The 11,239-nt window shown below is 38.7% G+C and overlaps 1 long non-coding RNA gene across 1 annotated transcript; it reads left to right on the top strand.

The window, feature by feature from the left end:
• Positions 1 to 2,705: 2,705 nt before the first annotated feature.
• LOC130250207 (uncharacterized) lies at positions 2,706 to 6,086 on the top strand. The gene is made up of 3 exons (XR_008839935.1): positions 2,706 to 3,068; positions 5,010 to 5,092; positions 5,991 to 6,086. It is a non-coding gene; the product is annotated as an uncharacterized LOC130250207 (long non-coding RNA).
• Positions 6,087 to 11,239: the final 5,153 nt, after the last annotated feature.

Below are 11,239 nucleotides of genomic sequence, written 5' to 3'. Positions count from 1 at the left end.
GAAAAGGAATGTATAAGTGAGCTGCTATGAACAACAATAAAATGTAGTGACAAAAAGTACATGTGAAATAGAGCTGAGCCATCAGCAGAAAACCCACAGGTTGATCCTGCAGCACACAAATGTCCAGCCTGACATTTGAATGCCCAAAAAGTCTGGTGCTTCCTCAGTGCACTGTGAACAAGGTCCTTTAACAGTTACTCTAATAAGTGGTTCAAGGGAAACACCCTCGTATTTTCCATTGATATGCAAAATGTTTCCTTAGAGAAAATAAATAAACCAAGCATGAATAAATTTAGGCTGTTAGATTGTGACATTTCTTTATAAGTGAAAATCTGGGCCAAGAGTCAGCTAAATGCATCAAATATATCCCCTGAAAAAGAACCAGCCTAACCAAAACCTAACAACTCTGAAAGAAAAGGTATGAAAGAGAAAACAGTTACATAAATTGTTCTTATTAGTATTTCATTGTATAACTGGCTCCATAAGGGACCCATCAACATTAGAGCTGCACCTTCACTATTTCAATCTATTAGTGGCTTTTCAAAACATCCCTCCAGGTCAGTGTTGCTGATTCTGTTCCACAAATGATGTTTAAGGTTATAAAAGAGCATAAGGAGTGCCTTTTCCCTTTTTATTGCTTATCTGCATCAACAATCTATTTAAAGTATGAGCAGGGAGAGAAAAAAAACAAAAAAGAAAGAAACAGAAAGAGCAAGTTGTATCTAAAACCTCTAAACCCTTTCAAAGTTGAGAAACAGGTCAGGAGGCAATAGGGACCAGGGTAAAAAGAAAGTCTTGCTGTGATTACTTTCTTCACTGAGATGAAAAGAACCAGCGTGGGGCACTTGTGCCTCTTCATTGCTCTGGGCAAAGAATTTGCTCAGCAAAAAGTGTTAGATTGCAGAGTTAAGCCAGGCTCAACCCTCTTGGCCACGGCTTGCTGCCTGTGGCAAGGCTGCAAGCAAGTCTGTGCTTATTTGCTTTGAACTTGGTAGCCTACACATGTGGTTTCAGTGTAACTGAAGGCTGTCTCTGTGATTGCTGGTGTGGTCTTTCCCTTCCTCCTTCTGTGGCCCTTCTTTTGTGGGGGGATTTGGGCAGAACATTCTCATTTGGCAGGAGCTGCTGTGGGACCCCACCCTGTGCAGGGGACACACCTGCCCTGATAGAAGGGTGGTGTTTGCACAAGAGCAATGTGTCCTTGTGTGGGATCACCTGCAGTTTGCTGACTCCTTTTTCTCCTGTGCTGGGGTGTTGGGAACCCTGCCGTGGGGTACAGGTGGAGTTTGGCCCCTGATTTCTTGGGGAGCAAGTATCTGCTACAGGGCAGGCAGTGGGGAGCACTGGACTCAGTAATGCTGAGCACTCCTTGATGCTACCCTTGAAGAAACATGGAAAATCACATCCTTACATATCAAGAATCAATCTGACTTACATCAAGGTTAATGGCAAATTTACAGTTTATTTAAGAGGAAGGAGATCAGGTCACAGGTTGCTAGAATTAGAGCTTGGAGCAGGAAAAGACATTGAAAGTTAAAAAGGTGGTTGTGGTTACATGGACATTTTTCCACTGTTGTGCTGACTGAAATAGCCCTGCAGTCACTTGTTCTCGCCCTATTTGTTACACTGACCCTGGAGTTTGTACATGGAGCTAAATTACTTTTCTGGGTGGAAAACAAGGAGTTTTGGTGGGGGTTAATTTGCAAATGCATGTAATCGCTTATGTTGTTCATTCTGTGCCTGCACCTATGCTTTGCAGTCACAACTGATGGTGACAGGGAACAGGGACAAGTGGCTGGAGAAGTTGGGAGTTGCTTAAACTACTTTTAACACCACCTCACTTTACCTTTTTCCTACTTCCATTTTCAGACATGAAATGCAAAAAGAAAGTGATATTTCACCTTGTCTCACCATAGCCATTGCTGCCTGTGTGGCCCTGTCGTGTTCTGTCTTTCAGAGATAGTTCTGGGGGGAAGCACTGAGGGCAAGTGCAGGTAGATGAGGTGACACAACTCTTACCCTGGCTGGAAGATGGAAAGTTGGCCAACACCCTCGCAGGTGTTCAGACTTTGTGTCCACTGGATGTTAGTGTGAATTAACAACCCACAGTTTATCAGTGGGAATGCAATAGCTGTCAATGTGAGTGTCCTCAAGCAAAAATAAAGTGAGCTGCCTTACTTAAGTCTCTCTTGTAGAACCCTGAACTAGGGCAAATTGCCTCAGATTTCCTGGGGCAGACCACTGTGCTGACTGCATCTGAGTCCTCAGTCCAATAGGAAGCACATGAATATTTTAAAGGACCAACTCCTAAATATTAAGGCATTAGTCTATATGTCACCAAGCAACTATAGTATGACATTCCCCTCTGGGAAACAATCCACTGTAATTTACCCAGTTTATTTGCCTTCCAGATTTGCACCTTTTGCCCAGGAGCATTCTTGTTTCTTAACCCTGTTTCAGAAGTGCCATTAATGCCATGGGCCCGTGTCCAGCTGCTGTTACCACTGCTGGTCCCTCCCCACAGCTCCTCTGACTCAGCATCTTGTGAAACCACACTTGGCAGGAAACACACTTTAGAGGGACCAACTGTAATTTAGACAAAAAAGACCATTAGCTGCACTCAGCAGCAATGGCAAGGCTGCTATTTTGCTGCTCTGTTAAAGCAGACCAAGGCCAGGAAGAAATATATTATTTATGTTCACTAAGTTTTAGATAGACAGCTTTTCAAAACTTACCCTGCTTCTTTTGCAGTGTTTTGTTCCAATAGATGACAGGCTCTGCTGAGAGATCCTGCTCTGTGGCTTTAAGCAGTTAACATTTAAAAGGGATCAACCCACAAATCCACAGATGTTTCTGTGAGCTCTTCAAAGGAATGTGGAATTTTCTAAAATGGGAAGACCATTGTATATGGCAACCAACAACAGCAAGGCCATTGAATCTGCTTCCTTCTCCCTGTAGACTGGATTCCCTCCAGAACTGCCTGTTGTCCTCATTAGGACAGAATTACCACTTCTTCCAACCAGCCACTGGATCTCCTTTTGGATGTCAAACACAGGAGAAAAGCAGAGGTAACTTTAGGTGATATATTTACTTCTTGTCAAGGCTGGAGGATATTTCTTTTAAAAGAGCAGAACTCTTTGCTGATACAGCCAAGGTCTCTTGGAATTGTCAAGGTGAAAAGGTTTAAAGAACTATATGGCTTCTGACAGTAAAAACAGAAGATTTCTGTGGGAACAGGGAAGTCAAAAAGTCTATTCAGCCCTTACTTTAGGCACAGCATTAAGGCCAGGTCAAGGATAATGAGCTGTGATTGCAAGAGTCATGTGTCAGAGGTAGCAGTGTGTCATTTCAATCACGGGAGAGTGAATGGGAGGGGTATTTGTCTCATCCCTTCTCATGAGAAATCTGTCTCCTCCTGCAGCACTGTCATGGCCTCTCAGCAGTTCTGGGTCTGAACTGGCAGGTTCTGCTCCTGTTTCTGGCCTCCAGAGAAGGGTGAGAGCCCACTGTAGCTGTTGATCTATTGCAATGCCTGGCTGCAGGACAGCAGACTGGGCAGTGCAATGCAGTGAACTAAAAGCCATCAGCAATTAAGCAGAATAGTCATGACAGTGACTGAAGATGACTTTATTTCCTGCTGCCTTTGTTTAAAGAATGTCCTTTCCATATGCTCATAATGTACATGACAAATGACTCCATAGCTGTGGGGGAAATACATAATGCTCTCTGTGTCCCATCCAAGGTTGGCCACCAAATGATTAAAGCAGTGTTGTTTAAGGTTATTCCCAGGAAGGACTTGCTAACTTCTTTGTTATTGATGCTTATTTGGGCAATTTTGCCAATTTATGTTATGTCTGCATTTAAAAACTTTTTAACCTCATATCTGAGCTCATGTGTGCCTACATATGTAAACATATTTATGTATAAGTAATTTAAAATATTAATTTTATTTTAATGTCTTTCTGAACTATGGAAACAAGCATGAGCAAAGGTAAGTGAACACACATTTGTTTTAGCATGTACAATTCATTCTCTTTCATTGGAAAATTTGAAAATTTTGGCTAAATAAATTTTCAGAAAGGTTAGGGTATTTCGTTTTTTTTTCCCTGTGAAGGAAGGAAGGAAGGAAGGAAGGAAGGAAGGAAGGAAGGAAGGAAGGAAGGAAGCACCAGCAGGTGTGACCTATCAGTGCAAATGAAAAACAAACAAACCAAACAAAACCTCAATCAAAACCCTCCCTAATGCAACAGGTTGGAAGACACTGATGTCAATGGAATAGTGATGCTCACTGGTTGAAATCTCTCCTAGGAAAGTTCCCCCATGGATTTTGTAATGTATTAATTTAAACAGAAATTTTTAAGAGTTTATCTGATAATGTGAGAATTTAGCTTTTTTGAACAGCTTTCCAGGACTGTTAGCCTGTTTGAGGTGCATGCTCTCTTTTTAAATAAAATTCCAGTTATTTTAAAACAGAGCAGAACTCAGCACTACAGACAATCAACAGATCCGATTACAAATTTAATGGCCTGATTCACCCCTGCTCTCCTTCAATTTTGGAACAGTGTGAATCCAGTGCTTTTTATCTTCTCACCCCAGACACAATCTGGACTAGCACAGCAAGAAACAAGTTTCTGGGAGCTTAAGCTTGTTCCGCTTTATTTCTCTTTTTTTTCTCTGTTTTTTTTTGTTTTGTTTTGTTTTATTTCCTTTTTTTGTTTTATTTTTGAGAGCAGCTGTCTTTGAGATTTGTGATCTTTTCTGAAAGCATGACCGTAGTGATCATAAGGGCTTGGTGAATTTATTAACTCTACTTGATTAAATCCTCCTTTGACTCCATTTTGAAAGAATTAGTTCCGGAACACAGATTTAGATCTCCTCTACCGTGTATTTGCCAGATGTAGGATGAACTTTAGAAGCATTTTTATTGCTTTTTGAACAAGAAATATCACAATATGTAGTGTAAACCACCAAACCCAGAAGTTAAAGATCATTAAGATTTTTTATTCCAGGCCCTGAACTCTGGAAATGGATTATCCAGTGGTACCACCTTCCCTTGCAGTCCAGGAATAAATGTGTGACCCTGGCTTGACAGGTAAATGATGTTTTGAGGGATCCAAAAGTGGTTATGTGTTATCCCTGAACAGTGTTTTCCTGGATGAAAAACCTTTGATGAAGGAGGTTGTATTTTAGTCATAGCATCAGATATTTCTGAAAAGAGACAAATCTTATTAGATCTCCAATGAAAAGATGTCTAAAGGCTGAACATTTGGCTCAGGAAAAAAAACAACCTGAACTTCTAAGCTGTGGATATTATATTTTCATCACATCTACTTAGCTATTAGCAATGATTTCTTTTGTTTAAATATGATCAAAACTCTCCTCTCCTTCTCTCTTTCCTTCTCTCTCTTCCTTTATGAGTTTTTTTTTCTCCACAAAAATCATTAAGTTAATCCTTGATAATCCAAGAAAAAAAAAAAAAAATAGAGGCAGCAGTTCAAGTTCTTCTGTGTGTTTCTTCAGCAAAATGTGATACAACTCCACCATTAAAAGTCTTGGGTTTCTATCTGAATTCTAATAAATACTATGATGTATAAACTCATAAATGTTCACAGCACACAAATGGGCTGCCTCTGGAAATTACATGGCTTGAGCACAGCATGATTAGATGTAAAGGAAAGAATTTGTAATGACGTTTCAAAGCTTCTTATAGCACAGTATCTTCACCTACACTTGCCAGCCTGTAACCACAGGGCTGTGGATTGTTATTTAAAAGGCTTATCAAGGTTTTTCTTTCCTAAAAATAATGATGAAATTAAACATTGTCATTTAAAAATCTTTTTAAAATGGGGTTCTTATCTTCTCCCATTCAGTAGCAGTGCCTGGCTTAGGGAAGTGGAGAGGATGTGCATGATTAGCTAATGTCAGATGATATCCTAAATGACACTGTGTAGTGATTAAGACACTTGGATTTTTCTCAACTTATATTTTAGTGCTATATAGAGGTGTTCAAATGACAGCTCTGGAGGCTGAAGTCTCCCCTTTGCTCAGCAGTGGACAGAAGATGGGATAATCCTGTCTTTGCTTCATTCAGGTTGGTTTTCAAATTCTTCTACAGCTGCTGTTTGTTTTCCAATCAACCAAAGTTTGCAGTAGGGATTTCTCAGGACAATTTAAAAATTAGATTAAAGGTGGAAGACCATTGGCATCTTTACCTAGGAATGCATTGTCAGTAGCTTTTCTTTCTTGAATTCATGGGCTAGTAATCTAAAGGCAGGGACTAATTTTCTAATAATCTTTAAAATTAACCTCATCGTTTACCTGCTTTCTAGCTAAAAATGCACCTTATAATGTGCAAAGCCTTGCAGACTGGTTTTGGTGTGAAAGTGTATTTGAGAAGAGACTGGAAACTCTTTCCACAAGTGAAAAAGCTGATTTACATTTAAACAGATTGCTTCTTCAAAAAGGAAGTTTACCTAGAGTAAATGCTGGGTGGGAATGTTCTTTGAAAGGATGTTAATTGTACCTTGGTTCAAAGAACTCCTTGAAATTCCTGTAATGCAATTATGCTAAGTTAGAGGAAGCTAAAGGATTGTGTATTGGCAAAAATGCAGTTAAAATCCCAGTTGAAGTCATGTGTCAGAAGTGCTATTGATGATAGCATTGACACCTGCCTCAGATAACTTCAAAGCCTGTGCTCTCTGTATGAACCTAAGTTCACTGAGCTCGGCTAGCAAAAGGACAAACCCAGACAGAGAAACTGGTCCAGACCTCCAAGAAGTGCAAATGGAGCAGTGCCAGTTAACAACAGCACATCAAACCCCAGCTCAGCACCTTTCAACACAGAGGATACAATGGTGTGTCTACCAAATGAAACCCAACATCTGTGGACCTACAGCTGTTCATCACAGGCAGAGTGATCTCTGTGACTATCTGCTTTCTCCATGCAGGTGGGAAAAATGAGATTGCTCTGTGTGAGTTTCTGAGGAGAGATGGAGTGTAAAAGACAAGTCCCACGTTGGTTCCTAAAAGCACTGAGGTTCTAAGGTTTCTGATGTCTTCTGGGCGTGAGTTCCACCCTTGCAGGGGGCCATGTTCAGACAGAATGGTGGCAGGTTTTTTCCTGTCCCACAAAGTGTTTCAGAAATAATGAAGCCTGAACTGATGAATGCACCCAGAACTTAATCTTTGGCAGTAAAACTCATTGCTCTGTGTATCACCTGGGTTTTTGTAAACTGCTGTTTAACAAAAATGTTTGGGCATTTTGAGTCTGCCTTGATAATTTCTCTCCTTTCTAACATAAATCTCATATTTTATTAATTGCTGCTGTTTGCCCAGTTCTGTGAAATGACAAGCTAGAGATGAGAAGACCTAAGATCACACACCCTGTTGGGATTTGGCTATGTATTTGAAATAAGACTGGTTTACCAGAACTCCAAATAATTGAAATATTAATAAGTACATTATTAACATTTTTAGCTTAATAATCCCTTTTTTGGGAGACTTCAGATTTTAAAAATAATGTGGGAAAACGCTAGATTTTTCTGCACAAAACACTTCTAATTATTTGGTTCAATGTCTGCCCTGTCACACAGGCTCTACCTTTGGTTTCTGGTCCTTTGATTTCCCCCTCTGCACACAAATGGAAACATTCAGTTGCTCCCATCTCAGTCACAACCATATTTTCCTTTTTTGAGGAAATCAGGAATAGAAAGTTGCAGAGCAGTTTGGAGCTCCCCTGCAGGTGAGGAACATAACAAGATCTAGGACTACAGAGTTCTTCCAGCTTCTTTAGCAGATCCAGCCCAGACCCTCAAGAGCTAAGGGACCCAGGTCCTCACTCTCTAGATTCAGTCTCTTATTGCTACTCTCCTCAGCACTGACTTCTGTCCATAGCATAACTCAAGGAGTAAGAACCATGGACTTCATGTAAGGAAATAATGGAGGATTTCAGAATTTAGAATTTTGCATTTCCCTGATCATACGGTCTTACTGTGAACACACACCAGAGGTGCTTCTGTTCTGTTATTCAAATGAAAATCATGTATGTGTGGTGAAGAGGAGAAAAAATATCCCAAATGCTCCTATACTGGAACTGAAAAATATGGAGTCATAGAATCCAGATGACAAAAATAGATTAATTTTTTTATGTAGTGCACTGCGGTTAATCCTTGTGCTCACAGTATACTTTATTTAGAATCACTGCAGAATTCCTCCTCTGATTTTTCTCCCTGAAATTAGACTGTAATGATATGCTTCAGACTTCACAGGAGCCTAAAGGTATTTGATTTAATTTATATCTATGAGTTTTGTTCTTTGTTCTTTTATTTTAAACACTGTTGGTTTTCTCTGCCATTAGATTTTTGCTCTGATACATCATTGGTTATTCTTCTCTAAACAGTTCTCCACTGAATTCAGGTTCCCTAAAATTTCAGAGTACAGCAATTTCATTTGAGAAGGAGTATCATTAAAGGAACTGTGGGTTTAAACCATCTCAGAAGCAGAATGTGCAGTTATAATGTTTCTATAATGTTTATAGTGGTAATTCTAATCTTCATGCTAGCACCTGAGTTTTTAATTATATTTTTAACTTAGTATTTTTAGATACAATTACTATTTTAAATAATATGTAAATATTTGTAAATGTTATGTGTTAGGATGCTGGGTTGCTTTTTTTTTTTTTTTTTGTTTGTTGTTAAGTATTCAAATGCATTATTTCATAATGTATTCAAAGTTAAGCCAAAATATTTCACTGCTGTATGAAAAAAATATTTGGATACTGAATCTTAAAAAATTAAAGTGATTGATGCCAATTGCAAGAAAAAATAGAACAGCATATTCCACAATTTGAACCTGACATCCATTTGTATTTACTTACTCAGTTATCACTTTTCAGCATGCAATTACATTAATATTTTTAGATGTTGGATGGTTTGACATTTTGTTCCAACCCTAGACAGCCAACTATGCCTTCAGATGGGTTTCTGCCTGCTAAAAATACAGTTCTAGATAAGAACATACAACCTCCACATTAATATTAGTGACACCCAGAAACAGATTGCTGAGCTGAAATAATTAACTCCAAAGGATTCTGTGGCTTGTCCATTATTATGCTAGGTCCTAGCTTGAACATATGCAAGAGTAGTGTATGGACAGCCTGCATATCTGACATGTAAATGGCTATTTTCATTGTAGAAATGTGGTCTGGTAAAACCCTGCAGCTCCTAGCAATTTAGGAGCATAGAATACAGGGGAAAAAGGAGTGTTTGGGTCATGGAAACAGATTCTCATGCCATGGTGCTTTTCACAGACATTTCCATAAAGCAATGCCTTTGGTTACTGATTAAAACTTTATTTGCTTGAAGCTTACACTATCAAAAGGTTGCTCCAGACTGTGGCTTGTACAAAGTGAGAAAAGTTTTGATATAAAGATTAATTTGTCATCAGTGAGTCACAGCTTTATCTTGAACTCTGTGCTGGTGTGTCTAGCATGCTAATGCAAGTTGATTCACCTCTTCACAAAGATACACAGTAGAGGCTTCCCTAGCAGATGGACAAAAAAGTTCTCAGTCTTGCTAGAACAGAGTGAATACAAAAACTTCTGGTCACTGCCAGATAATCTCTGTAATCCAAGTTTTGAATCTCACTCTGCATGAGATGAATCAGTTCTTTGATGACAAGTAAAAGCCTTCTCTGCATTGGCGGGATTTATGGTTTCCTTTTCAATAAGCAGAGGGATGTTTTATTCTTTTACAAACTCTGAACATGAGACAGTGTTCTAGATGCCTTACTGTTTGAGAGTTCAAAGGCTGCCTTGCAGAAAGGAGATTTAGAAAAAGAAAGGTTTAAGATTTTAAGCATTTTTCTTCCCGTTTTGCTCCTTATATTACATTTGCAGGTTCCGTCCACATAAGTCATAAAATTGCAGTATATTTTAGCCACAACAGATTGCTTATTGCAGTATATTTTATAGTATATTACAGTATATTTTAGCCACAGCAGATAGTTTGTTGTAGGTTTTTCCACCTCCCTCTGTCTCTGCTTAAACCATTACTCCTGAGACAGGTGAACCTGTATTTGTTGTGCCAATATTGGTGAACCAGCCTTGCCAATATTTTTGTACTCTGCACACAGAGAGTAACGTCCTGTGAGCAGAAGATGCTTTTGGGAATACTTCAGCCCTGGCAGTCAAAGGTTTCACCAACATTGCTTCACTGAGGACAGAAAATTCAACACTAGCTGAATTGCAGAGTTCCCAGAAGACGATTTTATCCTGAATCTAGGGTTTGAGAACTTTTGCTTTTAAATCACTGTGCCATGTAGTTAGAGCAAAAGTTGTTATAAAAGCAGCATTTACTTATCTGGATCCCTTGAATTTCTCTTGCACTGTTTATAATGGACTAATCTGGTGCTCAGAAAAATGTGAAAAAGCCTTTTACAGAAAGCTGTAGAAAGACATTTTATGTTCCTTTTTACTGATTACTTTTCCTTGATGCTAGGAAACAATTATTTTAAGTGGATAACTTCCAAAGAATAACTTAATTTGATAATAAAACAAATACTACTTTCCCATTTATTGATGAATCAAGCAAGGTAATTGGATTTATTACTTCTGAATCTATGAGTAATCCTGTTTCCAAATCACATATGTGTTTCCTCCTCTGCTTTTATGTTTGTCAGGAGATGACAATTATTTATTCATTCTCTTTCTGGCAGAATTTATTTTTTTTTTTCTTTTTAATCTGAACAACAACAGTCTTATGCACAGTTTCTGAACTCAAAATAGAGCTAATTTATACTTAACATGGTATATATCCTTGGTGGAGAAAAGTGAGTTTCAGTCATTCTGAGTAGCTAGAAATACTAAGTAAATTAGTAAAACAAATCTTGCATTAATATCTACAATATGCCCACTAATTGGGGTATAGATATAGCATTGTTGTGATGCTGTTTTGTACTATTGAATGCCAGGGCCTTGGAAGCTGAGTGGCCCTTGGGACATATATCCTGGGCTGGAATGTGGGAGATGCCTTTGATGGGCATACACAGCTAATCTGGGGAGTAGCCATGCTGAGTGTTATTGAAATTTCTCCTTCCTCTGCTTTTTAGCTATATGCTATAAATACACCATGCTGAGTCTTTAGAAGATTATAGATTATTTTAGAAATAATAAAATAATGGAAGATTTTTCAGCTAACTGAATTAGTCAAATATTCTTTTTTTAGTAGTTAATCTAGCAGCA

Source organism: Oenanthe melanoleuca, chromosome 2 (genome assembly GCF_029582105.1).
Source record: "Oenanthe melanoleuca isolate GR-GAL-2019-014 chromosome 2, OMel1.0, whole genome shotgun sequence".
Lineage (NCBI taxonomy): Eukaryota > Metazoa > Chordata > Aves > Passeriformes > Muscicapidae > Oenanthe > Oenanthe melanoleuca.
This window is presented reverse-complemented; position numbering and strand designations above follow the sequence as displayed.